The 25,021-nt window shown below is 53.2% G+C and overlaps 27 non-coding genes across 27 annotated transcripts; all 27 read left to right on the forward strand.

Annotated features, from left to right (window-relative positions):
• The first annotated feature begins 233 nt into the window (after positions 1 to 233).
• trnai-aau (transfer RNA isoleucine (anticodon AAU)) lies at positions 234 to 307 on the forward strand. The gene has a single exon. It is a non-coding gene; the product is annotated as a tRNA-Ile (tRNA).
• A 1,911-nt stretch (positions 308 to 2,218) lies between these two features.
• Positions 2,219 to 2,292, forward strand: trnai-aau (transfer RNA isoleucine (anticodon AAU)). The gene has a single exon. It is a non-coding gene; the product is annotated as a tRNA-Ile (tRNA).
• Positions 2,293 to 2,696: 404 nt separating this feature from the next.
• trnaf-gaa (transfer RNA phenylalanine (anticodon GAA)) lies at positions 2,697 to 2,769 on the forward strand. Its single transcript has one exon. It is a non-coding gene; the product is annotated as a tRNA-Phe (tRNA).
• Positions 2,770 to 4,681: 1,912 nt separating this feature from the next.
• On the forward strand, positions 4,682 to 4,754 carry trnaf-gaa (transfer RNA phenylalanine (anticodon GAA)). The gene has a single exon. It is a non-coding gene; the product is annotated as a tRNA-Phe (tRNA).
• A 1,912-nt stretch (positions 4,755 to 6,666) lies between these two features.
• On the forward strand, positions 6,667 to 6,739 carry trnaf-gaa (transfer RNA phenylalanine (anticodon GAA)). The gene has a single exon. It is a non-coding gene; the product is annotated as a tRNA-Phe (tRNA).
• A 1,434-nt stretch (positions 6,740 to 8,173) lies between these two features.
• Positions 8,174 to 8,247, forward strand: trnai-aau (transfer RNA isoleucine (anticodon AAU)). The gene has a single exon. It is a non-coding gene; the product is annotated as a tRNA-Ile (tRNA).
• Positions 8,248 to 8,651: 404 nt separating this feature from the next.
• On the forward strand, positions 8,652 to 8,724 carry trnaf-gaa (transfer RNA phenylalanine (anticodon GAA)). The gene has a single exon. It is a non-coding gene; the product is annotated as a tRNA-Phe (tRNA).
• Positions 8,725 to 9,367: 643 nt separating this feature from the next.
• trnad-guc (transfer RNA aspartic acid (anticodon GUC)) lies at positions 9,368 to 9,439 on the forward strand. Its single transcript has one exon. It is a non-coding gene; the product is annotated as a tRNA-Asp (tRNA).
• A 719-nt stretch (positions 9,440 to 10,158) lies between these two features.
• On the forward strand, positions 10,159 to 10,232 carry trnai-aau (transfer RNA isoleucine (anticodon AAU)). Its single transcript has one exon. It is a non-coding gene; the product is annotated as a tRNA-Ile (tRNA).
• Positions 10,233 to 10,636: 404 nt separating this feature from the next.
• Positions 10,637 to 10,709, forward strand: trnaf-gaa (transfer RNA phenylalanine (anticodon GAA)). Its single transcript has one exon. It is a non-coding gene; the product is annotated as a tRNA-Phe (tRNA).
• A 1,434-nt stretch (positions 10,710 to 12,143) lies between these two features.
• Positions 12,144 to 12,217, forward strand: trnai-aau (transfer RNA isoleucine (anticodon AAU)). The gene has a single exon. It is a non-coding gene; the product is annotated as a tRNA-Ile (tRNA).
• A 404-nt stretch (positions 12,218 to 12,621) lies between these two features.
• On the forward strand, positions 12,622 to 12,694 carry trnaf-gaa (transfer RNA phenylalanine (anticodon GAA)). The gene has a single exon. It is a non-coding gene; the product is annotated as a tRNA-Phe (tRNA).
• A 643-nt stretch (positions 12,695 to 13,337) lies between these two features.
• On the forward strand, positions 13,338 to 13,409 carry trnad-guc (transfer RNA aspartic acid (anticodon GUC)). Its single transcript has one exon. It is a non-coding gene; the product is annotated as a tRNA-Asp (tRNA).
• A 719-nt stretch (positions 13,410 to 14,128) lies between these two features.
• Positions 14,129 to 14,202, forward strand: trnai-aau (transfer RNA isoleucine (anticodon AAU)). Its single transcript has one exon. It is a non-coding gene; the product is annotated as a tRNA-Ile (tRNA).
• Positions 14,203 to 14,606: 404 nt separating this feature from the next.
• On the forward strand, positions 14,607 to 14,679 carry trnaf-gaa (transfer RNA phenylalanine (anticodon GAA)). The gene has a single exon. It is a non-coding gene; the product is annotated as a tRNA-Phe (tRNA).
• Positions 14,680 to 15,322: 643 nt separating this feature from the next.
• trnad-guc (transfer RNA aspartic acid (anticodon GUC)) lies at positions 15,323 to 15,394 on the forward strand. The gene has a single exon. It is a non-coding gene; the product is annotated as a tRNA-Asp (tRNA).
• A 719-nt stretch (positions 15,395 to 16,113) lies between these two features.
• trnai-aau (transfer RNA isoleucine (anticodon AAU)) lies at positions 16,114 to 16,187 on the forward strand. Its single transcript has one exon. It is a non-coding gene; the product is annotated as a tRNA-Ile (tRNA).
• Positions 16,188 to 16,591: 404 nt separating this feature from the next.
• Positions 16,592 to 16,664, forward strand: trnaf-gaa (transfer RNA phenylalanine (anticodon GAA)). The gene has a single exon. It is a non-coding gene; the product is annotated as a tRNA-Phe (tRNA).
• Positions 16,665 to 18,097: 1,433 nt separating this feature from the next.
• Positions 18,098 to 18,171, forward strand: trnai-gau (transfer RNA isoleucine (anticodon GAU)). Its single transcript has one exon. It is a non-coding gene; the product is annotated as a tRNA-Ile (tRNA).
• A 404-nt stretch (positions 18,172 to 18,575) lies between these two features.
• Positions 18,576 to 18,648, forward strand: trnaf-gaa (transfer RNA phenylalanine (anticodon GAA)). The gene has a single exon. It is a non-coding gene; the product is annotated as a tRNA-Phe (tRNA).
• A 1,434-nt stretch (positions 18,649 to 20,082) lies between these two features.
• Positions 20,083 to 20,156, forward strand: trnai-aau (transfer RNA isoleucine (anticodon AAU)). The gene has a single exon. It is a non-coding gene; the product is annotated as a tRNA-Ile (tRNA).
• Positions 20,157 to 20,560: 404 nt separating this feature from the next.
• Positions 20,561 to 20,633, forward strand: trnaf-gaa (transfer RNA phenylalanine (anticodon GAA)). Its single transcript has one exon. It is a non-coding gene; the product is annotated as a tRNA-Phe (tRNA).
• A 643-nt stretch (positions 20,634 to 21,276) lies between these two features.
• trnad-guc (transfer RNA aspartic acid (anticodon GUC)) lies at positions 21,277 to 21,348 on the forward strand. Its single transcript has one exon. It is a non-coding gene; the product is annotated as a tRNA-Asp (tRNA).
• Positions 21,349 to 22,067: 719 nt separating this feature from the next.
• Positions 22,068 to 22,141, forward strand: trnai-aau (transfer RNA isoleucine (anticodon AAU)). The gene has a single exon. It is a non-coding gene; the product is annotated as a tRNA-Ile (tRNA).
• A 404-nt stretch (positions 22,142 to 22,545) lies between these two features.
• Positions 22,546 to 22,618, forward strand: trnaf-gaa (transfer RNA phenylalanine (anticodon GAA)). The gene has a single exon. It is a non-coding gene; the product is annotated as a tRNA-Phe (tRNA).
• A 643-nt stretch (positions 22,619 to 23,261) lies between these two features.
• trnad-guc (transfer RNA aspartic acid (anticodon GUC)) lies at positions 23,262 to 23,333 on the forward strand. The gene has a single exon. It is a non-coding gene; the product is annotated as a tRNA-Asp (tRNA).
• Positions 23,334 to 24,052: 719 nt separating this feature from the next.
• trnai-aau (transfer RNA isoleucine (anticodon AAU)) lies at positions 24,053 to 24,126 on the forward strand. The gene has a single exon. It is a non-coding gene; the product is annotated as a tRNA-Ile (tRNA).
• The last annotated feature ends 895 nt before the right edge of the window (positions 24,127 to 25,021 follow it).

The following is a 25,021-nucleotide window of genomic DNA, read 5'->3' on the forward strand; positions in this document are numbered from 1 at the left end:
CCCAACAGCTGTGGCCAATGTGAGCTTTGTCAGGAATGTGGCAATTAAATGACAGATCTCAATCCATTTGAGAAATTCAAAGTATCGTCCTCACTGGAAGGAGTGTTGAAGCTCAGGGGCATGCTCCAGTGCCCCTGCAGACATCCCCACACAGGCACTTTCTGGGTAAGGCCTAAGGCAGTGCCGGACGTGACCTTCGTCATCCACGGCCGGAGGGGCGAGGGCACCGGCCGGGCCTGTTAGCTCAGTTGGTTAGAGCGTGGTGCTAATAACGCCAAGGTCGTGGGTTCGATCCCCGTACTGGCCACCTCTGCTTTTGCACCGCACTGTTTACCAGCAATGGGCTTGGTCTACCAAGTGCAGGCCATTGGGATTGCTGGACATGAAGTCCAAGCTAGGAGGAGAGTAACTTTGCTCCCGATCGGCACTGTGAAGGACGCTACAAGAGCGCACGTTTCTGACTGAGGCCATCGATGGCCGCTAACTCGTGCCTGATGGAAAGTGCTCTCGTCCTATGGGGACAAACTCCCCTTTGCGGATACCTCTGACGGTCGTGTCTCCATGCCAAGGCAACACCAGCCTAGGAAAAGATCCCCATGCACCTTATCTCCGTAGAAACTAGCATTCATTTGTTGCCGCATACTGGCTGTTAGCTCGATAACTTGACTGAGGTTGCACAGCACAGGCAGGACTGGGCTCGCTGCCCACCGTGCCGAAATAGCTCAGTTGGGAGAGCGTTAGACTGAAGATCTAAAGGTCCCTGGTTCGATCCCGCGTTTCGGCAGAACGCCTGCGACATGCTTTTTCTGGCCGCCGCTGTCAAGTTGCTGGGCGGCATCAGATGTCCTTATTTCAGGGGAACTCTTGAGAACAACGCAGGCGAGAAGGTTCCGTAGTGTCATAGTTAGGACCGTGCCGTTTGAATCCAGCGATCAGGGGTCACATCTCAGTGAAACCTGCCTTTCCTTCCAACAAGCATCTTGAAGTAAGAAGGTGAAGTAACGCATCTACTTGCTAAGGAGCCTGTAGAAGATTGACATGCATGCACCTTCTCCAAAAACTCTGCTCCTACAGAAGCATGGTGGGGGGCATCCTGATCTGTTGCGTCTCCGTGTGATGTGGAAACCGCTCCATGGTACAGGGGAATACCCTTCAGTGACTGGTGAGTCCTGCCGAGTGGGTCTGTGGGACAAGTTGTCCTCCCGTCAAGGATCTCTATGCCGAAGGGGCCGCATCCCCTTCGCTCCTCTCAGCTGGAAATAGGCAACGGCGCATGCTGGACAAGTTTTAGAGACCAATACATGGTATCTTTTCCCAGACAGCTGAACTGATCACCTTGACGGAATTCCAACGTTCCGACAAAACTGCTACCTCAGCTGTACTCAGACATGTAAAGGTTTGCAGTATTCCCCCACCGCCTCATGCGTTCCTCGTTAGTATAGTGGACAGTATCTCCGCCTGTCACGCGGAAGACCGGGGTTCGATTCCCCGACGGAGAGGGCCTGTCGCTTTTGCTGCCCATGCAACCTCTGCTTTCTGAAAGGAGGACGATGCACCGCTGGCTTCTGGCAAGCGTGGCTGCTTGCATGAGCCGGGTGCGCGAAAGCTCACATACTGGCTGGGAATGAAATGTGGGTCGGCTGCTTGGACGGCAGCTTCGCTCAGCTCTATTCCACCAAGGCTGCGAAAGCACCAGCTGACAAATGTATCTGCAGGTACGCTGGCTGAATTTGAAAGGAAACTCTCCGCAAAATCTTGTCGTTGAGAATGCAGAACACAGACTCTTTCCAGCACTGCTTGTGGTCTATGCATGGTAGTGTTCATCATCTTTGCCTTACTCCAAAGAGGTCCATGGTTCAAAGCCGGACGACAACATGCCACAGGGGTGTTTCTGCTGCCTTTAGGAAACGCTCCTAACCAAAAGGGATGGGATCAATCTGTCCTTTGTCTATGGTGGTTTCTCGATTAGTGCATTGGAAGTTTACCCCAACAGCTGTGGCCAATGTGAGCTTTGTCAGGAATGTGGCAATTAAATGACAGATCTCAATCCATTTGAGAAATTCAAAGTATCGTCCTCACTGGAAGGAGTGTTGAAGCTCAGGGGCATGCTCCAGTGCCCCTGCAGACATCCCCACACAGGCACTTTCTGGGTAAGGCCTAAGGCAGTGCCGGACGTGACCTTCGTCATCCACGGCCGGAGGGGCGAGGGCACCGGCCGGGCTGGTTAGCTCAGTTGGTTAGAGCGTGGTGCTAATAACGCCAAGGTCGCGGGTTCGATCCCCGTACTGGCCACCTCTGCTTTTGCACCGCACTGTTTACCAGCAATGGGCTTGGTCTACCAAGTGCAGGCCATTGGGATTGCTGGACATGAAGTCCAAGCTAGGAGGAGAGTAACTTTGCTCCCGATCGGCACTGTGAAGGACGCTACAAGAGCGCACGTTTCTGACTGAGGCCATCGATGGCCGCTAACTCGTGCCTGATGGAAAGTGCTCTCGTCCTATGGGGACAAACTCCCCTTTGCGGATACCTCTGACGGTCGTGTCTCCATGCCAAGGCAACACCAGCCTAGGAAAAGATCCCCATGCACCTTATCTCCGTAGAAACTAGCATTCATTTGTTGCCGCATACTGGCTGTTAGCTCGATAACTTGACTGAGGTTGCACAGCACAGGCAGGACTGGGCTCGCTGCCCACCGTGCCGAAATAGCTCAGTTGGGAGAGCGTTAGACTGAAGATCTAAAGGTCCCTGGTTCGATCCCGGGTTTCGGCAGAACCTCTGCGACATGCTTTTTCTGGCCGCCGCTGTCAAGTTGCTGGGCGGCATCAGATGTCCTTATTTCAGGGGAACTCTTGAGAACAACGCAGGCGAGAAGGTTCCGTAGTGTCATAGTTAGGACTGTGCCGTTTGAATCCAGCGATCAGGGGTCACATCTCAGTGAAACCTGCCTTTCCTTCCAACAAGCATCTTGAAGTAAGAAGGTGAAGTAACGCATCTACTTGCTAAGGAGCCTGTAGAAGATTGACATGCATGCACCTTCTCCAAAAACTCTGCTCCTACAGAAGCATGGTGGGGGGCATCCTGATCTGTTGCGTCTCCGTGTGATGTGGAAACCGCTCCATGGTACAGGGGAATACCCTTCAGTGACTGGTGAGTCCTGCCGAGTGGGTCTGTGGGACAAGTTGTCCTCCCGTCAAGGATCTCTATGCCGAAGGGGCCGCATCCCCTTCGCTCCTCTCAGCTGGAAATAGGCAACGGCGCATGCTGGACAAGTTTTAGAGACCAATACATGGTATCTTTTCCCAGACAGCTGAACTGATCACCTTGACGGAATTCCAACGTTCCGACAAAACTGCTACCTCAGCTGTACTCAGACATGTAAAGGTTTGCAGTATTCCCCCACCGCCTCATGCGTTCCTCGTTAGTATAGTGGACAGTATCTCCGCCTGTCACGCGGAAGACCGGGGTTCGATTCCCCGACGGAGAGGGCCTGTCGCTTTTGCTGCCCATGCAACCTCTGCTTTCTGAAAGGAGGACGATGCACCGCTGGCTTCTGGCAAGCGTGGCTGCTTGCATGAGCCGGGTGCGCGAAAGCTCACATACTGGCTGGGAATGAAATGTGGGTCAGCTGCTTGGACGGCAGCTTCGCTCAGCTCTATTCCACCAAGGCTGCGAAAGCACCAGCTGACAAATGTATCTGCAGGTACGCTGGCTGAATTTGAAAGGAAACTCTCCGCAAAATCTTGTCGTTGAGAATGCAGAACACAGACTCTTTCCAGCACTGCTTGTGGTCTATGCATGGTAGTGTTCATCATCTTTGCCTTACTCCAAAGAGGTCCATGGTTCAAAGCCGGACGACAACATGCCACAGGGGTGTTTCTGCTGCCTTTAGGAAACGCTCCTAACCAAAAGGGATGGGATCAATCTGTCCTTTGTCTATGGTGGTTTCTCGATTAGTGCATTGGAAGTTTACCCCAACAGCTGTGGCCAATGTGAGCTTTGTCAGGAATGTGGCAATTAAATGACAGATCTCAATCCATTTGAGAAATTCAAAGTATCGTCCTCACTGGAAGGAGTGTTGAAGCTCAGGGGCATGCTCCAGTGCCCCTGCAGACATCCCCACACAGGCACTTTCTGGGTAAGGCCTAAGGCAGTGCCGGACGTGACCTTCGTCATCCACGGCCGGAGGGGCGAGGGCACCGGCCGGGCCGGTTAGCTCAGTTGGTTAAAGCGTGGTGCTAATAACACCAAAGTCGCGGGTTCGATCCCCGTACTGGCCACCTCTGCTTTTGCACCGCACTGTTTACCAGCAATGGGCTTGGTCTACCAAGTGCAGGCCATTGGGATTGCTGGACATGAAGTCCAAGCTAGGAGGAGAGTAACTTTGCTCCCGATCGGCACTGTGAAGGACGCTACAAGAGCGCACGTTTCTGACTGAGGCCATCGATGGCCGCTAACTCGTGCCTGATGGAAAGTGCTCTCGTCCTATGGGGACAAACTCCCCTTTGCGGATACCTCTGACGGTCGTGTCTCCATGCCAAGGCAACACCAGCCTAGGAAAAGATCCCCATGCACCTTATCTCCGTAGAAACTAGCATTCATTTGTTGCCGCATACTGGCTGTTAGCACGATAACTTGACTGAGGTTGCACAGCACAGGCAGGACTGGGCTCGCTGCCCGCAGTGCCGAAATAGCTCAGTTGGGAGAGCGTTAGACTGAAGATCTAAAGGTCCCTGGTTCGATCCCGGGTTTCGGCAGAACGCCTGCGACATGCCTTTTCTAGCCGCCGCTGTCAAGTTGCTGGGCGGCATCAGATGTCCTTATTTCAGGGGAACTCTTGAGAACAACGCAGGCGAGAAGGTTCCGTAGTGTCATAGTTAGGACCGTGCCGTTTGAATCCAGCGATCAGGGGTCACATCTCTGTGAAACCTGCCTTTCCTTCCAACAAGCATCTTGAAGTAAGAAGGTGAAGTAACGCATCTACTTGCTAAGGAGCCTGTAGAAGATTGACATGCATGCACCTTCTCCAAAAACTCTGCTCCTACAGAAGCATGGTGGAGGGCATCCTGATCTGTTGCGTCTCCGTGTGATGTGGAAACCGCTCCATGGTACAGGGGAATACCCTTCAGTGACTGGTGAGTCCTGCCGAGTGGGTCAGCGGGACAAGTTGTCCTCCCGTCAAGGATCTCTATGCCGAAGGGGCCGCATCCCCTTCGCTCCTCTCAGCTGGAAATAGGCAACGGCGCATGCTGGACAAGTTTTAGAGACCAATACACGGTATCTTTTCCCAGACGGCTGAACTGATCACCTTGGCGGAATTCCAACGTTCCGACAAAACTGCTACCTCAGCTGTACTCAGACATGTAAAGGTTTGCAGTATTCCCCCGCCGCCTCATGCGTTCCTCGTTAGTATAGTGGACAGTATCTCCGCCTGTCACGCGGAAGACCGGGGTTCGATTCCCTGACGGAGAGGGCCTGTCGCTTTTGCTGCCCATGCAACCTCTGCTTTCTGAAAGGAGGACGATGCACCGCTGGCTTCTGGCAAGCGTGGCTGCTTGCATGAGCCGGGTGCGCGAAAGCTCACATACTGGCTGGGAATGAAATGTGGGTCAGCTGCTTGGACGGCAGCTTCGCTCAGCTCTATTCCACCAAGGCTGCGAAAGCACCAGCTGACAAATGTATCTGCAGGTACGCTGGCTGAATTTGAAAGGAAACTCTCCGCAAAATCTTGTCGTTGAGAATGCAGAACACAGACTCTTTCCAGCACTGCTTGTGGTCTATGCATGGTAGTGTTCATCATCTTTGCCTTACTCCAAAGAGGTCCATGGTTCAAAGCCGGACGACAACATGCCACAGGGGTGTTTCTGCTGCCTTTAGGAAACGCTCCTAACCAAAAGGGATGGGATCAATCTGTCCTTTGTCTATGGTGGTTTCTCGATTAGTGCATTGGAAGTTTACCCCAACAGCTGTGGCCAATGTGAGCTTTGTCAGGAATGTGGCAATTAAATGACAGATCTCAATCCATTTGAGAAATTCAAAGTATCGTCCTCACTGGAAGGAGTGTTGAAGCTCAGGGGCATGCTCCAGTGCCCCTGCAGACATCCCCACACAGGCACTTTCTGGGTAAGGCCTAAGGCAGTGCCGGACGTGACCTTCGTCATCCACGGCCGGAGGGGCGAGGGCACCGGCCGGGCCGGTTAGCTCAGTTGGTTAAAGCGTGGTGCTAATAACACCAAAGTCGCGGGTTCGATCCCCGTACTGGCCACCTCTGCTTTTGCACCGCACTGTTTACCAGCAATGGGCTTGGTCTACCAAGTGCAGGCCATTGGGATTGCTGGACATGAAGTCCAAGCTAGGAGGAGAGTAACTTTGCTCCCGATCGGCACTGTGAAGGACGCTACAAGAGCGCACGTTTCTGACTGAGGCCATCGATGGCCGCTAACTCGTGCCTGATGGAAAGTGCTCTCGTCCTATGGGGACAAACTCCCCTTTGCGGATACCTCTGACGGTCGTGTCTCCATGCCAAGGCAACACCAGCCTAGGAAAAGATCCCCATGCACCTTATCTCCGTAGAAACTAGCATTCATTTGTTGCCGCATACTGGCTGTTAGCACGATAACTTGACTGAGGTTGCACAGCACAGGCAGGACTGGGCTTGCTGCCCGCAGTGCCGAAATAGCTCAGTTGGGAGAGCGTTAGACTGAAGATCTAAAGGTCCCTGGTTCGATCCCGGGTTTCGGCAGAACGCCTGCGACATGCCTTTTCTGGCCGCCGCTGTCAAGTTGCTGGGCGGCATCAGATGTCCTTATTTCAGGGGAACTCTTGAGAACAATGCAGGCGAGAAGGTTCCGTAGTGTCATAGTTAGGACCGTGCCGTTTGAATCCAGCGATCAGGGGTCACATCTCTGTGAAACCTGCCTTTCCTTCCAACAAGCATCTTGAAGTAAGAAGGTGAAGTAACGCATCTACTTGCTAAGGAGCCTGTAGAAGATTGACATGCATGCACCTTCTCCAAAAACTCTGCTCCTACAGAAGCATGGTGGAGGGCATCCTGATCTGTTGCGTCTCCGTGTGATGTGGAAACCGCTCCATGGTACAGGGGAATACCCTTCAGTGACTGGTGAGTCCTGCCGAGTGGGTCAGTGGGACAAGTTGTCCTCCCGTCAAGGATCTCTATGCCGAAGGGGCCGCATCCCCTTCGCTCCTCTCAGCTGGAAATAGGCAACGGCGCATGCTGGACAAGTTTTAGAGACCAATACACGGTATCTTTTCCCAGACGGCTGAACTGATCACCTTGGCGGAATTCCAACGTTCCGACAAAACTGCTACCTCAGCTGTACTCAGACATGTAAAGGTTTGCAGTATTCCCCCGCCACCTCATGCGTTCCTCGTTAGTATAGTGGACGGTATCTCCGCCTGTCACGCGGAAGACCGGGGTTCGATTCCCCGACGGGGAGGGCCTGTTGCTTTTGCTGCCCATGCAACCTCTGCTTTCTGAAAGGAGGACGATGCACCGCTGGCTTCTGGCAAGCGTGACTGCTTGCATGAGCCGGGTGCGCGAAAGCTCACATACTGGCTGGGAATGAAATGTGGGTCGGCTGCTTGGACGGCAGCTTCGCTCAGCTCTATTCCACCAAGGCTGCGAAAGCACCAGCTGACAAATGTATCTGCAGGTACGCTGGCTGAATTTGAAAGGAAACTCTCCGCAAAATCTTGTCGTTGAGAATGCAGAACACAGACTCTTTCCAGCACTGCTTGTGGTCTATGCATGGTAGTGTTCATCATCTTTGCCTTACTCCAAAGAGGTCCATGGTTCAAAGCCGGACGACAACATGCCACAGGGGTGTTTCTGCTGCCTTTAGGAAACGCTCCTAACCAACAGGGATGGGATCAATCTGTCCTTTGTCTATGGTGGTTTCTCGAATAGTGCATTGGAAGTTTACCCCAACAGCTGTGGCCAATGTGAGCTTTGTCAGGAATGTGGCAATTAAATGACAGATCTCAATCCATTTGAGAAATTCAAAGTATCGTCCTCACTGGAAGGAGTGTTGAAGCTCAGGGGCATGCTCCAGTGCCCCTGCAGACATCCCCACACAGGCACTTTCTGGGTAAGGCCTAAGGCAGTGCCGGACGTGACCTTCGTCATCCACGGCCGGAGGGGCGAGGGCACCGGCCGGGCCGGTTAGCTCAGTTGGTTAAAGCGTGGTGCTAATAACACCAAGGTCGCGGGTTCGATCCCCGTACTGGCCACCTCTGCTTTTGCACCGCACTGTTTACCAGCAATGGGCTTGGTCTACCAAGTGCAGGCCATTGGGATTGCTGGACATGAAGTCCAAGCTAGGAGGAGAGTAACTTTGCTCCCGATCGGCACTGTGAAGGACGCTACAAGAGCGCACGTTTCTGACTGAGGCCATCGATGGCCGCTAACTCGTGCCTGATGGAAAGTGCTCTCGTCCTATGGGGACAAACTCCCCTTTGCGGATACCTCTGACGGTCGTGTCTCCATGCCAAGGCAACACCAGCCTAGGAAAAGATCCCCATGCACCTTATCTCCGTAGAAACTAGCATTCATTTGTTGCCGCATACTGGCTGTTAGCACGATAACTTGACTGAGGTTGCACAGCACAGGCAGGACTGGGCTCGCTGCCCGCAGTGCCGAAATAGCTCAGTTGGGAGAGCGTTAGACTGAAGATCTAAAGGTCCCTGGTTCGATCCCGGGTTTCGGCAGAACGCCTGCGACATGCCTTTTCTGGCCGCCGCTGTCAAGTTGCTGGGCGGCATCAGATGTCCTTATTTCAGGGGAACTCTTGAGAACAACGCAGGCGAGAAGGTTCCGTAGTGTCATAGTTAGGACCGTGCCGTTTGAATCCAGCGATCAGGGGTCACATCTCTGTGAAACCTGCCTTTCCTTCCAACAAGCATCTTGAAGTAAGAAGGTGAAGTAACGCATCTACTTGCTAAGGAGCCTGTAGAAGATTGACATGCATGCACCTTCTCCAAAAACTCTGCTCCTACAGAAGCATGGTGGAGGGCATCCTGATCTGTTGCGTCTCCGTGTGATGTGGAAACCGCTCCATGGTACAGGGGAATACCCTTCAGTGACTGGTGAGTCCTGCCGAGTGGGTCAGTGGGACAAGTTGTCCTCCCGTCAAGGATCTCTATGCCGAAGGGGCCGCATCCCCTTCGCTCCTCTCAGCTGGAAATAGGCAACGGCGCATGCTGGACAAGTTTTAGAGACCAATACACGGTATCTTTTCCCAGACGGCTGAACTGATCACCTTGGCGGAATTCCAACGTTCCGACAAAACTGCTACCTCAGCTGTACTCAGACATGTAAAGGTTTGCAGTATTCCCCCTCCGCCTCATGCGTTCCTCGTTAGTATAGTGGACAGTATCTCCGCCTGTCACGCGGAAGACCGGGGTTCGATTCCCCGACGGGGAGGGCCTGTTGCTTTTGCTGCCCATGCAACCTCTGCTTTCTGAAAGGAGGACGATGCACCGCTGGCTTCTGGCAAGCGTGACTGCTTGCATGAGCCGGGTGCGCGAAAGCTCACATACTGGCTGGGAATGAAATGTGGGTCGGCTGCTTGGACGGCAGCTTCGCTCAGCTCTATTCCACCAAGGCTGCGAAAGCACCAGCTGACAAATGTATCTGCAGGTACGCTGGCTGAATTTGAAAGGAAACTCTCCGCAAAATCTTGTCGTTGAGAATGCAGAACACAGACTCTTTCCAGCACTGCTTGTGGTCTATGCATGGTAGTGTTCATCATCTTTGCCTTACTCCAAAGAGGTCCATGGTTCAAAGCCGGACGACAACATGCCACAGGGGTGTTTCTGCTGCCTTTAGGAAACGCTCCTAACCAAAAGGGATGGGATCAATCTGTCCTTTGTCTATGGTGGTTTCTCGATTAGTGCATTGGAAGTTTACCCCAACAGCTGTGGCCAATGTGAGCTTTGTCAGGAATGTGGCAATTAAATGACAGATCTCAATCCATTTGAGAAATTCAAAGTATCGTCCTCACTGGAAGATGTGTTGAAGCTCAGGGGCATGCTCCAGTGCCCCTGCAGACATCCCCACACAGGCACTTTCTGGGTAAGGCCTAAGGCAGTGCCGGACGTGACCTTCGTCATCCACGGCCGGAGGGGCCAGAGCACCGGCCGGGCCGGTTAGCTCAGTTGGTTAGAGCGTGGTGCTAATAACGCCAAGGTCGCGGGTTCGATCCCCGTACTGGCCACGCCTGCTTTTGCACCGCACTGTTTACCAGCAATGGGCTTGGTCTACCAAGTGCAGGCCATTGGGATTGCTGGACATGAAGTCCAAGCTAGGAGGAGAGTAACTTTGCTCCCGATCGGCACTGTGAAGGACGCTACAAGAGCGCACGTTTCTGACTGAGGCCATCGATGGCCGCTAACTCGTGCCTGATGGAAAGTGCTCTCGTCCTATGGGGACAAACTCCCCTTTGCGGATACCTCTGACGGTCGTGTCTCCATGCCAAGGCAACACCAGCCTAGGAAAAGATCCCCATGCACCTTATCTCCGTAGAAACTAGCATTCATTTGTTGCCGCATACTGGCTGTTAGCACGATAACTTGACTGAGGTTGCACACCACAGGCAGGACTGGGCTCGCTGCCCGCAGTGCCGAAATAGCTCAGTTGGGAGAGCGTTAGACTGAAGATCTAAAGGTCCCTGGTTCGATCCCGGGTTTCGGCAGAACGCCTGCGACATGCCTTTTCTGGCCGCCGCTGTCAAGTTGCTGGGCGGCATCAGATGTCCTTATTTCAGGGGAACTCTTGAGAACAACGCAGGCGAGAAGGTTCCGTAGTGTCATAGTTAGGACCGTGCCGTTTGAATCCAGCGATCAGGGGTCACATCTCTGTGAAACCTGCCTTTCCTTCCAACAAGCATCTTGAAGTAAGAAGGTGAAGTAACGCATCTACTTGCTAAGGAGCCTGTAGAAGATTGACATGCATGCACCTTCTCCAAAAACTCTGCTCCTACAGAAGCATGGTGGAGGGCATCCTGATCTGTTGCGTCTCCGTGTGATGTGGAAACCGCTCCATGGTACAGGGGAATACCCTTCAGTGACTGGTGAGTCCTGCCGAGTGGGTCAGTGGGACAAGTTGTCCTCCCGTCAAGGATCTCTATGCCGAAGGGGCCGCATCCCCTTCGCTCCTCTCAGCTGGAAATAGGCAACGGCGCATGCTGGACAAGTTTTAGAGACCAATACACGGTATCTTTTCCCAGACGGCTGAACTGATCACCTTGGCGGAATTCCAACGTTCCGACAAAACTGCTACCTCAGCTGTACTCAGACATGTAAAGGTTTGCAGTATTCCCCCGCCACCTCATGCGTTCCTCGTTAGTATAGTGGACGGTATCTCCGCCTGTCACGCGGAAGACCGGGGTTCGATTCCCCGACGGGGAGGGCCTGTTGCTTTTGCTGCCCATGCAACCTCTGCTTTCTGAAAGGAGGACGATGCACCGCTGGCTTCTGGCAAGCGTGACTGCTTGCATGAGCCGGGTGCGCGAAAGCTCACATACTGGCTGGGAATGAAATGTGGGTCGGCTGCTTGGACGGCAGCTTCGCTCAGCTCTATTCCACCAAGGCTGCGAAAGCACCAGCTGACAAATGTATCTGCAGGTACGCTGGCTGAATTTGAAAGGAAACTCTCCGCAAAATCTTGTCGTTGAGAATGCAGAACACAGACTCTTTCCAGCACTGCTTGTGGTCTATGCATGGTAGTGTTCATCATCTTTGCCTTACTCCAAAGAGGTCCATGGTTCAAAGCCGGACGACAACATGCCACAGGGGTGTTTCTGCTGCCTTTAGGAAACGCTCCTAACCAACAGGGATGGGATCAATCTGTCCTTTGTCTATGGTGGTTTCTCGAATAGTGCATTGGAAGTTTACCCCAACAGCTGTGGCCAATGTGAGCTTTGTCAGGAATGTGGCAATTAAATGACAGATCTCAATCCATTTGAGAAATTCAAAGTATCGTCCTCACTGGAAGGAGTGTTGAAGCTCAGGGGCATGCTCCAGTGCCCCTGCAGACATCCCCACACAGGCACTTTCTGGGTAAGGCCTAAGGCAGTGCCGGACGTGACCTTCGTCATCCACGGCCGGAGGGGCGAGGGCACCGGCCGGGCCGGTTAGCTCAGTTGGTTAAAGCGTGGTGCTAATAACACCAAGGTCGCGGGTTCGATCCCCGTACTGGCCACCTCTGCTTTTGCACCGCACTGTTTACCAGCAATGGGCTTGGTCTACCAAGTGCAGGCCATTGGGATTGCTGGACATGAAGTCCAAGCTAGGAGGAGAGTAACTTTGCTCCCGATCGGCACTGTGAAGGACGCTACAAGAGCGCACGTTTCTGACTGAGGCCATCGATGGCCGCTAACTCGTGCCTGATGGAAAGTGCTCTCGTCCTATGGGGACAAACTCCCCTTTGCGGATACCTCTGACGGTCGTGTCTCCATGCCAAGGCAACACCAGCCTAGGAAAAGATCCCCATGCACCTTATCTCCGTAGAAACTAGCATTCATTTGTTGCCGCATACTGGCTGTTAGCACGATAACTTGACTGAGGTTGCACAGCACAGGCAGGACTGGGCTCGCTGCCCGCAGTGCCGAAATAGCTCAGTTGGGAGAGCGTTAGACTGAAGATCTAAAGGTCCCTGGTTCGATCCCGGGTTTCGGCAGAACGCCTGCGACATGCCTTTTCTGGCCGCCGCTGTCAAGTTGCTGGGCGGCATCAGATGTCCTTATTTCAGGGGAACTCTTGAGAACAACGCAGGCGAGAAGGTTCCGTAGTGTCATAGTTAGGACCGTGCCGTTTGAATCCAGCGATCAGGGGTCACATCTCTGTGAAACCTGCCTTTCCTTCCAACAAGCATCTTGAAGTAAGAAGGTGAAGTAACGCATCTACTTGCTAAGGAGCCTGTAGAAGATTGACATGCATGCACCTTCTCCAAAAACTCTGCTCCTACAGAAGCATGGTGGAGGGCATCCTGATCTGTTGCGTCTCCGTGTGATGTGGAAACCGCTCCATGGTACAGGGGAATACCCTTCAGTGACTGGTGAGTCCTGCCGAGTGGGTCAGTGGGACAAGTTGTCCTCCCGTCAAGGATCTCTATGCCGAAGGGGCCGCATCCCCTTCGCTCCTCTCAGCTGGAAATAGGCAACGGCGCATGCTGGACAAGTTTTAGAGACCAATACACGGTATCTTTTCCCAGACGGCTGAACTGATCACCTTGGCGGAATTCCAACGTTCCGACAAAACTGCTACCTCAGCTGTACTCAGACATGTAAAGGTTTGCAGTATTCCCCCTCCGCCTCATGCGTTCCTCGTTAGTATAGTGGACAGTATCTCCGCCTGTCACGCGGAAGACCGGGGTTCGATTCCCCGACGGGGAGGGCCTGTTGCTTTTGCTGCCCATGCAACCTCTGCTTTCTGAAAGGAGGACGATGCACCGCTGGCTTCTGGCAAGCGTGACTGCTTGCATGAGCCGGGTGCGCGAAAGCTCACATACTGGCTGGGAATGAAATGTGGGTCGGCTGCTTGGACGGCAGCTTCGCTCAGCTCTATTCCACCAAGGCTGCGAAAGCACCAGCTGACAAATGTATCTGCAGGTACGCTGGCTGAATTTGAAAGGAAACTCTCCGCAAAATCTTGTCGTTGAGAATGCAGAACACAGACTCTTTCCAGCACTGCTTGTGGTCTATGCATGGTAGTGTTCATCATCTTTGCCTTACTCCAAAGAGGTCCATGGTTCAAAGCCGGACGACAACATGCCACAGGGGTGTTTCTGCTGCCTTTAGGAAACGCTCCTAACCAAAAGGGATGGGATCAATCTGTCCTTTGTCTATGGTGGTTTCTCGATTAGTGCATTGGAAGTTTACCCCAACAGCTGTGGCCAATGTGAGCTTTGTCAGGAATGTGGCAATTAAATGACAGATCTCAATCCATTTGAGAAATTCAAAGTATCGTCCTCACTGGAAGATGTGTTGAAGCTCAGGGGCATGCTCCAGTGCCCCTGCAGACATCCCCACACAGGCACTTTCTGGGTAAGGCCTAAGGCAGTGCCGGACGTGACCTTCGTCATCCACGGCCGGAGGGGCCAGAGCACCGGCCGGGCCGGTTAGCTCAGTTGGTTAGAGCGTGGTGCTAATAACGCCAAGGTCGCGGGTTCGATCCCCGTACTGGCCACGCCTGCTTTTGCACCGCACTGTTTACCAGCAATGGGCTTGGTCTACCAAGTGCAGGCCATTGGGATTGCTGGACATGAAGTCCAAGCTAGGAGGAGAGTAACTTTGCTCCCGATCGGCACTGTGAAGGACGCTACAAGAGCGCACGTTTCTGACTGAGGCCATCGATGGCCGCTAACTCGTGCCTGATGGAAAGTGCTCTCGTCCTATGGGGACAAACTCCCCTTTGCGGATACCTCTGACGGTCGTGTCTCCATGCCAAGGCAACACCAGCCTAGGAAAAGATCCCCATGCACCTTATCTCCGTAGAAACTAGCATTCATTTGTTGCCGCATACTGGCTGTTAGCACGATAACTTGACTGAGGTTGCACACCACAGGCAGGACTGGGCTCGCTGCCCGCAGTGCCGAAATAGCTCAGTTGGGAGAGCGTTAGACTGAAGATCTAAAGGTCCCTGGTTCGATCCCGGGTTTCGGCAGAACGCCTGCGACATGCCTTTTCTGGCCGCCGCTGTCAAGTTGCTGGGCGGCATCAGATGTCCTTATTTCAGGGGAACTCTTGAGAACAACGCAGGCGAGAAGGTTCCGTAGTGTCATAGTTAGGACCGTGCCGTTTGAATCCAGCGATCAGGGGTCACATCTCTGTGAAACCTGCCTTTCCTTCCAACAAGCATCTTGAAGTAAGAAGGTGAAGTAACGCATCTACTTGCTAAGGAGCCTGTAGAAGATTGACATGCATGCACCTTCTCCAAAAACTCTGCTCCTACAGAAGCATGGTGGAGGGCATCCTGATCTGTTGCGTCTCCGTGTGATGTGGAAACCGCTCCATGGTACAGGGGAATACCCTTCAGTGACTGGTGAGTCCTGCCGAGTGGGTCAGTGGGACAAGTTGTCCTCCCGTCAAGGATCTCTATGCCGAAGGGGCCGCATCCCCTTCGCTCCTCTCAGCTGGAAATAGGCAACGGCGCATGCTGGACAAGTTTTAGAGACCAATACACGGTATCTTTTCCCAGACGGCTGAACTGATCACCTTGGCGGAATTCCAACGTTCCGACAAAACTGCTACCTCAGCTGTACTCAGACATGTAAAGGTTTGCAGTATTCCCCCTCCGCCTCATGCATTCCTCGTTAGTATAGTGGACAGTATCTCCGCCTGTCACGCGGAAGACCGGGGTTCGATTCCCCGACGGGGAGGGCCTGTTGCTTTTGCTGCCCATGCAACCTCTGCTTTCTGAAAGGAGGACGATGCACCGCTGGCTTCTGGCAAGCGTGACTGCTTGCATGAGCCGGGTGCGCGAAAGCTCACATACTGGCTGGGAATGAAATGTGGGTCGGCTGCTTGGACGGCAGCTTCGCTCAGCTCTATTCCACCAAGGCTGCGAAAGCACCAGCTGACAAATGTATCTGCAGGTACGCTGGCTGAATTTGAAAGGAAACTCTCCGCAAAATCTTGTCGTTGAGAATGCAGAACACAGACTCTTTCCAGCACTGCTTGTGGTCTATGCATGGTAGTGTTCATCATCTTTGCCTTACTCCAAAGAGGTCCATGGTTCAAAGCCGGACGACAACATGCCACAGGGGTGTTTCTGCTGCCTTTAGGAAACGCTCCTAACCAAAAGGGATGGGATCAATCTGTCCTTTGTCTATGGTGGTTTCTCGATTAGTGCATTGGAAGTTTACCCCAACAGCTGTGGCCAATGTGAGCTTTGTCAGGAATGTGGCAATTAAATGACAGATCTCAATCCATTTGAGAAATTCAAAGTATCGTCCTCACTGGAAGATGTGTTGAAGCTCAGGGGCATGCTCCAGTGCCCCTGCAGACATCCCCACACAGGCACTTTCTGGGTAAGGCCTAAGGCAGTGCCGGACGTGACCTTCGTCATCCACGGCCGGAGGGGCGAGGGCACCGGCCGGGCCGGTTAGCTCAGTTGGTTAAAGCGTGGTGCTAATAACACCAAGGTCGCGGGTTCGATCCCCGTACTGGCCACCTCTGCTTTTGCACCGCACTGTTTACCAGCAATGGGCTTGGTCTACCAAGTGCAGGCCATTGGGATTGCTGGACATGAAGTCCAAGCTAGGAGGAGAGTAACTTTGCTCCCGATCGGCACTGTGAAGGACGCTACAAGAGCGCACGTTTCTGACTGAGGCCATCGATGGCCGCTAACTCGTGCCTGATGGAAAGTGCTCTCGTCCTATGGGGACAAACTCCCCTTTGCGGATACCTCTGACGGTCGTGTCTCCATGCCAAGGCAACACCAGCCTAGGAAAAGATCCCCATGCACCTTATCTCCGTAGAAACTAGCATTCATTTGTCGCCGCATACTGGCTGTTAGCACGATAACTTGACTGAGGTTGCACAGCACAGGCAGGACTGGACTCGCTGCCCGCTGTGCCGAAATAGCTCAGTTGGGAGAGCGTTAGACTGAAGATCTAAAGGTCCCTGGTTCGATCCCGGGTTTCGGCAGAACGCCTGCGACATGCTTTTTCTGGCCGCCGCTGTCAAGTTGCTGGGCGGCATCAGATGTCCTTATTTCAGGGGAACTCTTGAGAACAACGCAGGCGAGAAGGTTCCGTAGTGTCATAGTTAGGACCATGCCGTTTGAATCCAGTGATCGGGGTCACATCTCAGTGAAACCTGCCTTTCCTTCCAACAAGCATCTTGAAGTAAGAAGGTGAAGTAACGCATCTACTTGCTAAGGAGCCTGTAGAAGATTGACATGCATGCACCTTCTCATAAAACTCTGCTCCTACAGAAGCATGGTGGGGGGCATCCTGATCTGTTGCATCTCCGTGTGATGTGGAAACCGCTCCATGGTACAGGGGAATACCCTTCAGTGACTGGTGAGTCCTGCCGAGTGGGTCAGTGGGACAAATTGTCCTCCCGTCAAGGATCTCTATGCCGAAGGGGCCGCATCCCCTTCGCTCCTCTCAGCTGGAAATAGGCAACGGCGCATGCTGGACAAGTTTTAGAGACCAATACACGGTATCTTTTCCCAGACGGCTGAACTAATCACCTTGACGGAATTCCAACGTTCCGACAAAACTGCTACCTCAGCTGTACTCAGACATGTAAAGGTTTGCAGTATTCCCCCACCGCCTCATGCGTTCCTCGTTAGTATAGTGGACAGTATCTCCGCCTGTCACGCGGAAGACCGGGGTTCGATTCCCCGACGGAGAGGGCCTGTCGCTTTTGCTGCCCATGCAACCTCTGCTTTCTGAAAGGAGGACGATGCACCGCAAGCTTCTGGCAAGCGTGACTGCTTGCATGAGCCGGGTGCGCGAAAGCTCACATACTGGCTGGGAATGAAATGTGGGTCGGCTGCTTGGACGGCAGCTTCGCTCAGCTCTATTCCACCAAGGCTGCGAAAGCACCAGCTGACAAATGTATCTGCAGGTACGCTGGCTGAATTTGAAAGGAAACTCTCCGCAAAATCTTGTCGTTGAGAATGCAGAACACAGACTCTTTCCAGCACTGCTTGTGGTCTATGCATGGTAGTGTTCATCATCTTTGCCTTACTCCAAAGAGGTCCATGGTTCAAAGCCGGACGACAACATGCCACAGGGGTGTTTCTGCTGCCTTTAGGAAACACTCCTAACCAAAAGGGATGGGATCAATCTGTCCTTTGTCTATGGTGGTTTCTCGATTAGTGCATTGGAAGTTTACCCCAACAGCTGTGGCCAATGTGAGCTTTGTCAGGAATGTGGCAATTAAATGACAGATCTCAATCCATTTGAGAAATTCAAAGTATCGTCCTCACTGGAAGGAGTGTTGAAGCTCAGGGGCATGCTCCAGTGCCCCTGCAGACATCCCCACACAGGCACTTTCTGGGTAAGGCCTAATGCAGTGCCGGACGTGACCTTCGTCATCCACGGCCGGAGGGGCGAGGGCACCGGCCGGGCCGGTTAGCTCAGTTGGTTAGAGCGTGGTGCTGATAACGCCAAGGTCGCGGGTTTGATCCCCGTACTGGCCACATCTGCTTTTGCACCGCACTGTTTACCAGCAATGGGCTTGGTCTACCAAGTGCAGGCCATTGGGATTGCTGGACATGAAGTCCAAGCTAGGAGGAGAGTAACTTTGCTCCCGATCGGCACTGTGAAGGACGCTACAAGAGCGCACGTTTCTGACTGAGGCCATCGATGGCCGCTAACTCGTGCCTGATGGAAAGTGCTCTCGTCCTATGGGGACAAACTCCCCTTTGCGGATACCTCTGACGGTCGTGTCTCCATGCCAAGGCAACACCAGCCTAGGAAAAGATCCCCATGCACCTTATCTCCGTAGAAACTAGCATTCATTTGTCGCCGCATACTGGCTGTTAGCTCGATAACTTGACTGAGGTTGCACAGCACAGGCAGGACTGGGCTCTCTGCCCACCGTGCCGAAATAGCTCAGTTGGGAGAGCGTTAGACTGAAGATCTAAAGGTCCCTGGTTCGATCCCGGGTTTCGGCAGAACGCCTGCGACATGCTTTTTCTGGCCGCCGCTGTCAAGTTGCTGGGCGGCATCAGATGTCCTTATTTCAGGGGAACTCTTGAGAACAACGCAGGCGAGAAGGTTCCGTAGTGTCATAGTTAGGACCGTGCCGTTTGAATCCAGCGATCAGGGGTCACATCTCAGTGAAACCTGCCTTTCCTTCCAACAAGCATCTTGAAGTAAGAAGGTGAAGTAACGCATCTACTTGCTAAGGAGCCTGTAGAAGATTGACATGCATGCACCTTCTCCAAAAACTCTGCTCCTACAGAAGCATGGTGAGGGGCATCCTGATCTGTTGCGTCTCCGTGTGATGTGGAAACCGCTCCATGGTACAGGGGAATACCCTTCAGTGACTGGTGAGTCCTGCCGAGTGGGTCTGTGGGACAAGTTGTCCTCCCGTCAAGGATCTCTATGCCGAAGGGGCCGCATCCCCTTCGCTCCTCTCAGCTGGAAATAGGCAACGGCGCATGCTGGACAAGTTTTAGAGACCAATACACGGTATCTTTTCCCAGACGGCTGAACTGATCACCTTGACGGAATTCCAACGTTCCGACAAAACTGCTACCTCAGCTGTACTCAGACATGTAAAGGTTTGCAGTATTCCCCCACCGCCTCATGCGTTCCTCGTTAGTATAGTGGACAGTATCTCCGCCTGTCACGCGGAAGACCGGGGTTCGATTCCCCGACGGAGAGGGCCTGTCGCTTTTGCTGCCCATGCAACCTCTGCTTTCTGAAAGGAGGACGATGCACCGCTGGCTTCTGGCAAGCGTGGCTGCTTGCATGAGCCGGGTGCGCGAAAGCTCACATACTGGCTGGGAATGAAATGTGGGTCGGCTGCTTGGACGACAGCTTCGCTCAGCTCTATTCCACCAAGGCTGCGAAAGCACCAGCTGACAAATGTATCTGCAGGTACGCTGGCTGAATTTGAAAGGAAACTCTCCGCAAAATCTTGTCGTTGAGAATGCAGAACACAGACTCTTTCCAGCACTGCTTGTGGTCTATGCATGGTAGTGTTCATCATCTTTGCCTTACTCCAAAGAGGTCCATGGTTCAAAGCCGGACGACAACATGCCACAGGGGTGTTTCTGCTGCCTTTAGGAAACGCTCCTAACCAAAAGGGATGGGATCAATCTGTCCTTTGTCTATGGTGGTTTCTCGATTAGTGCATTGGAAGTTTACCCCAACAGCTGTGGCCAATGTGAGCTTTGTCAGGAATGTGGCAATTAAATGACAGATCTCAATCCATTTGAGAAATTCAAAGTATCGTCCTCACTGGAAGGAGTGTTGAAGCTCAGGGGCATGCTCCAGTGCCCCTGCAGACATCCCCACACAGGCACTTTCTGGGTAAGGCCTAAGGCAGTGCCGGACGTGACCTTCGTCATCCACGGCCGGAGGGGGGAGGGCACCAGCCGGGCCGGTTAGCTCAGTTGGTTAGAGCGTGGTGCTAATAACGCCAAGGTCGCGGGTTCGATCCCCGTACTGGCCACATCTGCTTTTGCACCGCACTGTTTACCAGCAATGGGCTTGGTCTACCAAGTGCAGGCCATTGGGATTGCTGGACATGAAGTCCAAGCTAGGAGGAGAGTAACTTTGCTCCCGATCGGCACTGTGAAGGACGCTACAAGAGCGCACGTTTCTGACTGAGGCCATCGATGGCCGCTAACTCGTGCCTGATGGAAAGTGCTCTCGTCCTATGGGGACAAACTCCCCTTTGCGGATACCTCTGACGGTCGTGTCTCCATGCCAAGGCAACACCAGCCTAGGAAAAGATCCCCATGCACCTTATCTCCGTAGAAACTAGCATTCATTTGTCGCCGCATACTGGCTGTTAGCTCGATAACTTGACTGAGGTTGCACAGCACAGGCAGGACTGGGCTCGCTGCCCACCGTGCCGAAATAGCTCAGTTGGGAGAGCGTTAGACTGAAGATCTAAAGGTCCCTGGTTCGATCCCGGGTTTCGGCAGAACGCCTGCGACATGCTTTTTCTGGCCGCCGCTGTCAAGTTGCTGGGCGGCATCAGATGTCCTTATTTCAGGGGAACTCTTGAGAACAACGCAGGCGAGAAGGTTCCGTAGTGTCATAGTTAGGACCGTGCCGTTTGAATCCAGCGATCAGGGGTCACATCTCAGTGAAACCTGCCTTTCCTTCCAACAAGCATCTTGAAGTAAGAAGGTGAAGTAACGCATCTACTTGCTAAGGAGCCTGTAGAAGATTGACATGCATGCACCTTCTCCAAAAACTCTGCTCCTACAGAAGCATGGTGAGGGGCATCCTGATCTGTTGCGTCTCCGTGTGATGTGGAAACCGCTCCATGGTACAGGGGAATACCCTTCAGTGACTGGTGAGTCCTGCCGAGTGGGTCTGTGGGACAAGTTGTCCTCCCGTCAAGGATCTCTATGCCGAAGGGGCCGCATCCCCTTCGCTCCTCTCAGCTGGAAATAGGCAACGGCGCATGCTGGACAAGTTTTAGAGACCAATACACGGTATCTTTTCCCAGACGGCTGAACTGATCACCTTGACGGAATTCCAACGTTCCGACAAAACTGCTACCTCAGCTGTACTCAGACATGTAAAGGTTTGCAGTATTCCCCCACCGCCTCATGCGTTCCTCGTTAGTATAGTGGACAGTATCTCCGCCTGTCACGCGGAAGACCGGGGTTCGATTCCCCGACGGGGAGGGCCTGTTGCTTTTGCTGCCCATGCAACCTCTGCTTTCTGAAAGGAGGACGATGCACCGCTGGCTTCTGGCAAGCGTGACTGCTTGCATGAGCCGGGTGCGCGAAAGCTCACATACTGGCTGGGAATGAAATGTGGGTCGGCTGCTTGGACGGTAGCTTCGCTCAGCTCTATTCCACCAAGGCTGCGAAAGCACCAGCTGACAAATGTATCTGCAGGTACGCTGGCTGAATTTGAAAGGAAACTCTCCGCAAAATCTTGTCGTTGAGAATGCAGAACACAGACTCTTTCCAGCACTGCTTGTGGTCTATGCATGGTAGTGTTCATCATCTTTGCCTTACTCCAAAGAGGTCCATGGTTCAAAGCCGGACGACAACATGCCACAGGGGTGTTTCTGCTGCCTTTAGGAAACGCTCCTAACCAACAGGGATGGGATCAATCTGTCCTTTGTCTATGGTGGTTTCTCGAATAGTGCATTGGAAGTTTACCCCAACAGCTGTGGCCAATGTGAGCTTTGTCAGGAATGTGGCAATTAAATGACAGATCTCAATCCATTTGAGAAATTCAAAGTATCGTCCTCACTGGAAGGAGTGTTGAAGCTCAGGGGCATGCTCCAGTGCCCCTGCAGACATCCCCACACAGGCACTTTCTGGGTAAGGCCTAAGGCAGTGCCGGACGTGACCTTCGTCATCCACGGCCGGAGGGGCGAGGGCACCGGCCGGGCCGGTTAGCTCAGTTGGTTAGAGCGTGGTGCTAATAACGCCAAGGTCGCGGGTTCGATCCCCGTACTGGCCACATCTGCTTTTGCACCGCACTGTTTACCAGCAATGGGCTTGGTCTACCAAGTGCAGGCCATTGGGATTGCTGGACATGAAGTCCAAGCTAGGAGGAGAGTAACTTTGCTCCCGATCGGCACTGTGAAGGACGCTACAAGAGCGCACGTTTCTGACTGAGGCCATCGATGGCCGCTAACTCGTGCCTGATGGAAAGTGCTCTCGTCCTATGGGGACAAACTCCCCTTTGCGGATACCTCTGACGGTCGTGTCTCCATGCCAAGGCAACACCAGCCTAGGAAAAGATCCCCATGCACCTTATCTCCGTAGAAACTAGCATTCATTTGTTGCCGCATACTGGCTGTTAGCACGATAACTTGACTGAGGTTGCACAGCACAGGCAGGACTGGGCTCGCTGCCCGCTGTGCCGAAATAGCTCAGTTGGGAGAGCGTTAGACTGAAGATCTAAAGGTCCCTGGTTCGATCCCGGGTTTCGGCAGAACGCCTGCGACATGCCTTTTCTGGCCGCCGCTGTCAAGTTGCTGGGCGGCATCAGATGTCCTTATTTCAGGGGAACTCTTGAGAACAATGCAGGCGAGAAGGTTCCGTAGTGTCATAGTTAGGACCGTGCCGTTTGAATCCAGCGATCAGGGGTCACATCTCTGTGAAACCTGCCTTTCCTTCCAACAAGCATCTTGAAGTAAGAAGGTGAAGTAACGCATCTACTTGCTAAGGAGCCTGTAGAAGATTGACATGCATGCACCTTCTCCAAAAACTCTGCTCCTACAGAAGCATGGTGGAGGGCATCCTGATCTGTTGCGTCTCCGTGTGATGTGGAAACCGCTCCATGGTACAGGGGAATACCCTTCAGTGACTGGTGAGTCCTGCCGAGTGGGTCAGCGGGACAAGTTGTCCTCCCGTCAAGGATCTCTATGCCGAAGGGGCCGCATCCCCTTCGCTCCTCTCAGCTGGAAATAGGCAACGGCGCATGCTGGACAAGTTTTAGAGACCAATACACGGTATCTTTTCCCAGACGGCTGAACTGATCACCTTGACGGAATTCCAACGTTCCGACAAAACTGCTACCTCAGCTGTACTCAGACATGTAAAGGTTTGCAGTATTCCCCCACCGCCTCATGCGTTCCTCGTTAGTATAGTGGACAGTATCTCCGCCTGTCACGCGGAAGACCGGGGTTCGATTCCCCGACGGGGAGGGCCTGTTGCTTTTGCTGCCCATGCAACCTCTGCTTTCTGAAAGGAGGACGATGCACCGCTGGCTTCTGGCAAGCGTGACTGCTTGCATGAGCCGGGTGCGCGAAAGCTCACATACTGGCTGGGAATGAAATGTGGGTCGGCTGCTTGGACGGCAGCTTCGCTCAGCTCTATTCCACCAAGGCTGCGAAAGCACCAGCTGACAAATGTATCTGCAGGTACGCTGGCTGAATTTGAAAGGAAACTCTCCGCAAAATCTTGTCGTTGAGAATGCAGAACACAGACTCTTTCCAGCACTGCTTGTGGTCTATGCATGGTAGTGTTCATCATCTTTGCCTTACTCCAAAGAGGTCCATGGTTCAAAGCCGGACGACAACATGCCACAGGGGTGTTTCTGCTGCCTTTAGGAAACGCTCCTAACCAAAAGGGATGGGATCAATCTGTCCTTTGTCTATGGTGGTTTCTCGATTAGTGCATTGGAAGTTTACCCCAACAGCTGTGGCCAATGTGAGCTTTGTCAGGAATGTGGCAATTAAATGACAGATCTCAATCCATTTGAGAAATTCAAAGTATCGTCCTCACTGGAAGGAGTGTTGAAGCTCAGGGGCATGCTCCAGTGCCCCTGCAGACATCCCCACACAGGCACTTTCTGGGTAAGGCCTAAGGCAGTGCCGGACGTGACCTTCGTCATCCACGGCCGGAGGGGCGAGGGCACCGGCCGGGACGGTTAGCTCAGTTGGTTAGAGCGTGGTGCTAATAACGCCAAGGTCGCGGGTTCGATCCCCGTACTGGCCACCTCTGCTTTTGCACCGCACTGTTTACCAGCAATGGGCTTGGTCTACCAAGTGCAGGCCATTGGGATTGCTGGACATGAAGTCCAAGCTGGGAGGAGAGTAACTTTGCTCCCGATCGGCACTGTGACGGACGCTACAAGAGCGCACGTTTCTGACTGAGGCCATCGATGGCCGCTAACTCGTGCCTGATGGAAAGTGCTCTCGTCCTATGGGGACAAACTCCCCTTTGCGGATACCTCTGACGGTCGTGTCTCCATGCCAAGGCAACACCAGCCTAGGAAAAGATCCCCATGCACCTTATCTCCGTAGAAACTAGCATTCATTTGTCGCCGCATACTGGCTGTTAGCTCGATAACTTGACTGAGGTTGCACAGCACAGGCAGGACAAGTTGCTGGGCGGCATCAGATGTCCTTATTTCAGGGGAACTCTCGAGAACAACGCAGGCGAGAAGGTTCCGTAGTGTCATAGTTAGGACCGTGCCGTTTGAATCCAGCGATCAGGGGTCACATCTCTGTGAAACCTGCCTTTCCTTCCAACAAGCATCTTGAAGTAAGAAGGTGAAGTAACGCATCTACTTGCTAAGGAGCCTGTAGAAGATTGACATGCATGCACCTTCTCCAAAAACTCTGCTCCTACAGAAGCATGGTGGAGGGCATCCTGATCTGTTGCGTCTCCGTGTGATGTGGAAACCGCTCCATGGTACAGGGGAATACCCTTCAGTGACTGGTGAGTCCTGCCGAGTGGGTCAGTGGGACAAGTTGTCCTCCCGTCAAGGATCTCTATGCCGAAGGGGTCGCATCCCCTTCGCTCCTCTCAGCTGGAAATAGGCAACGGCGCATGCTGGACAAGTTTTAGAGACCAATACACGGTATCTTTTCCCAGACGGCTGAACTGA

This window comes from Salminus brasiliensis, chromosome 22 (genome assembly GCF_030463535.1).
Source record: "Salminus brasiliensis chromosome 22, fSalBra1.hap2, whole genome shotgun sequence".
Taxonomy (NCBI): Eukaryota; Metazoa; Chordata; class Actinopteri; order Characiformes; family Bryconidae; genus Salminus; species Salminus brasiliensis.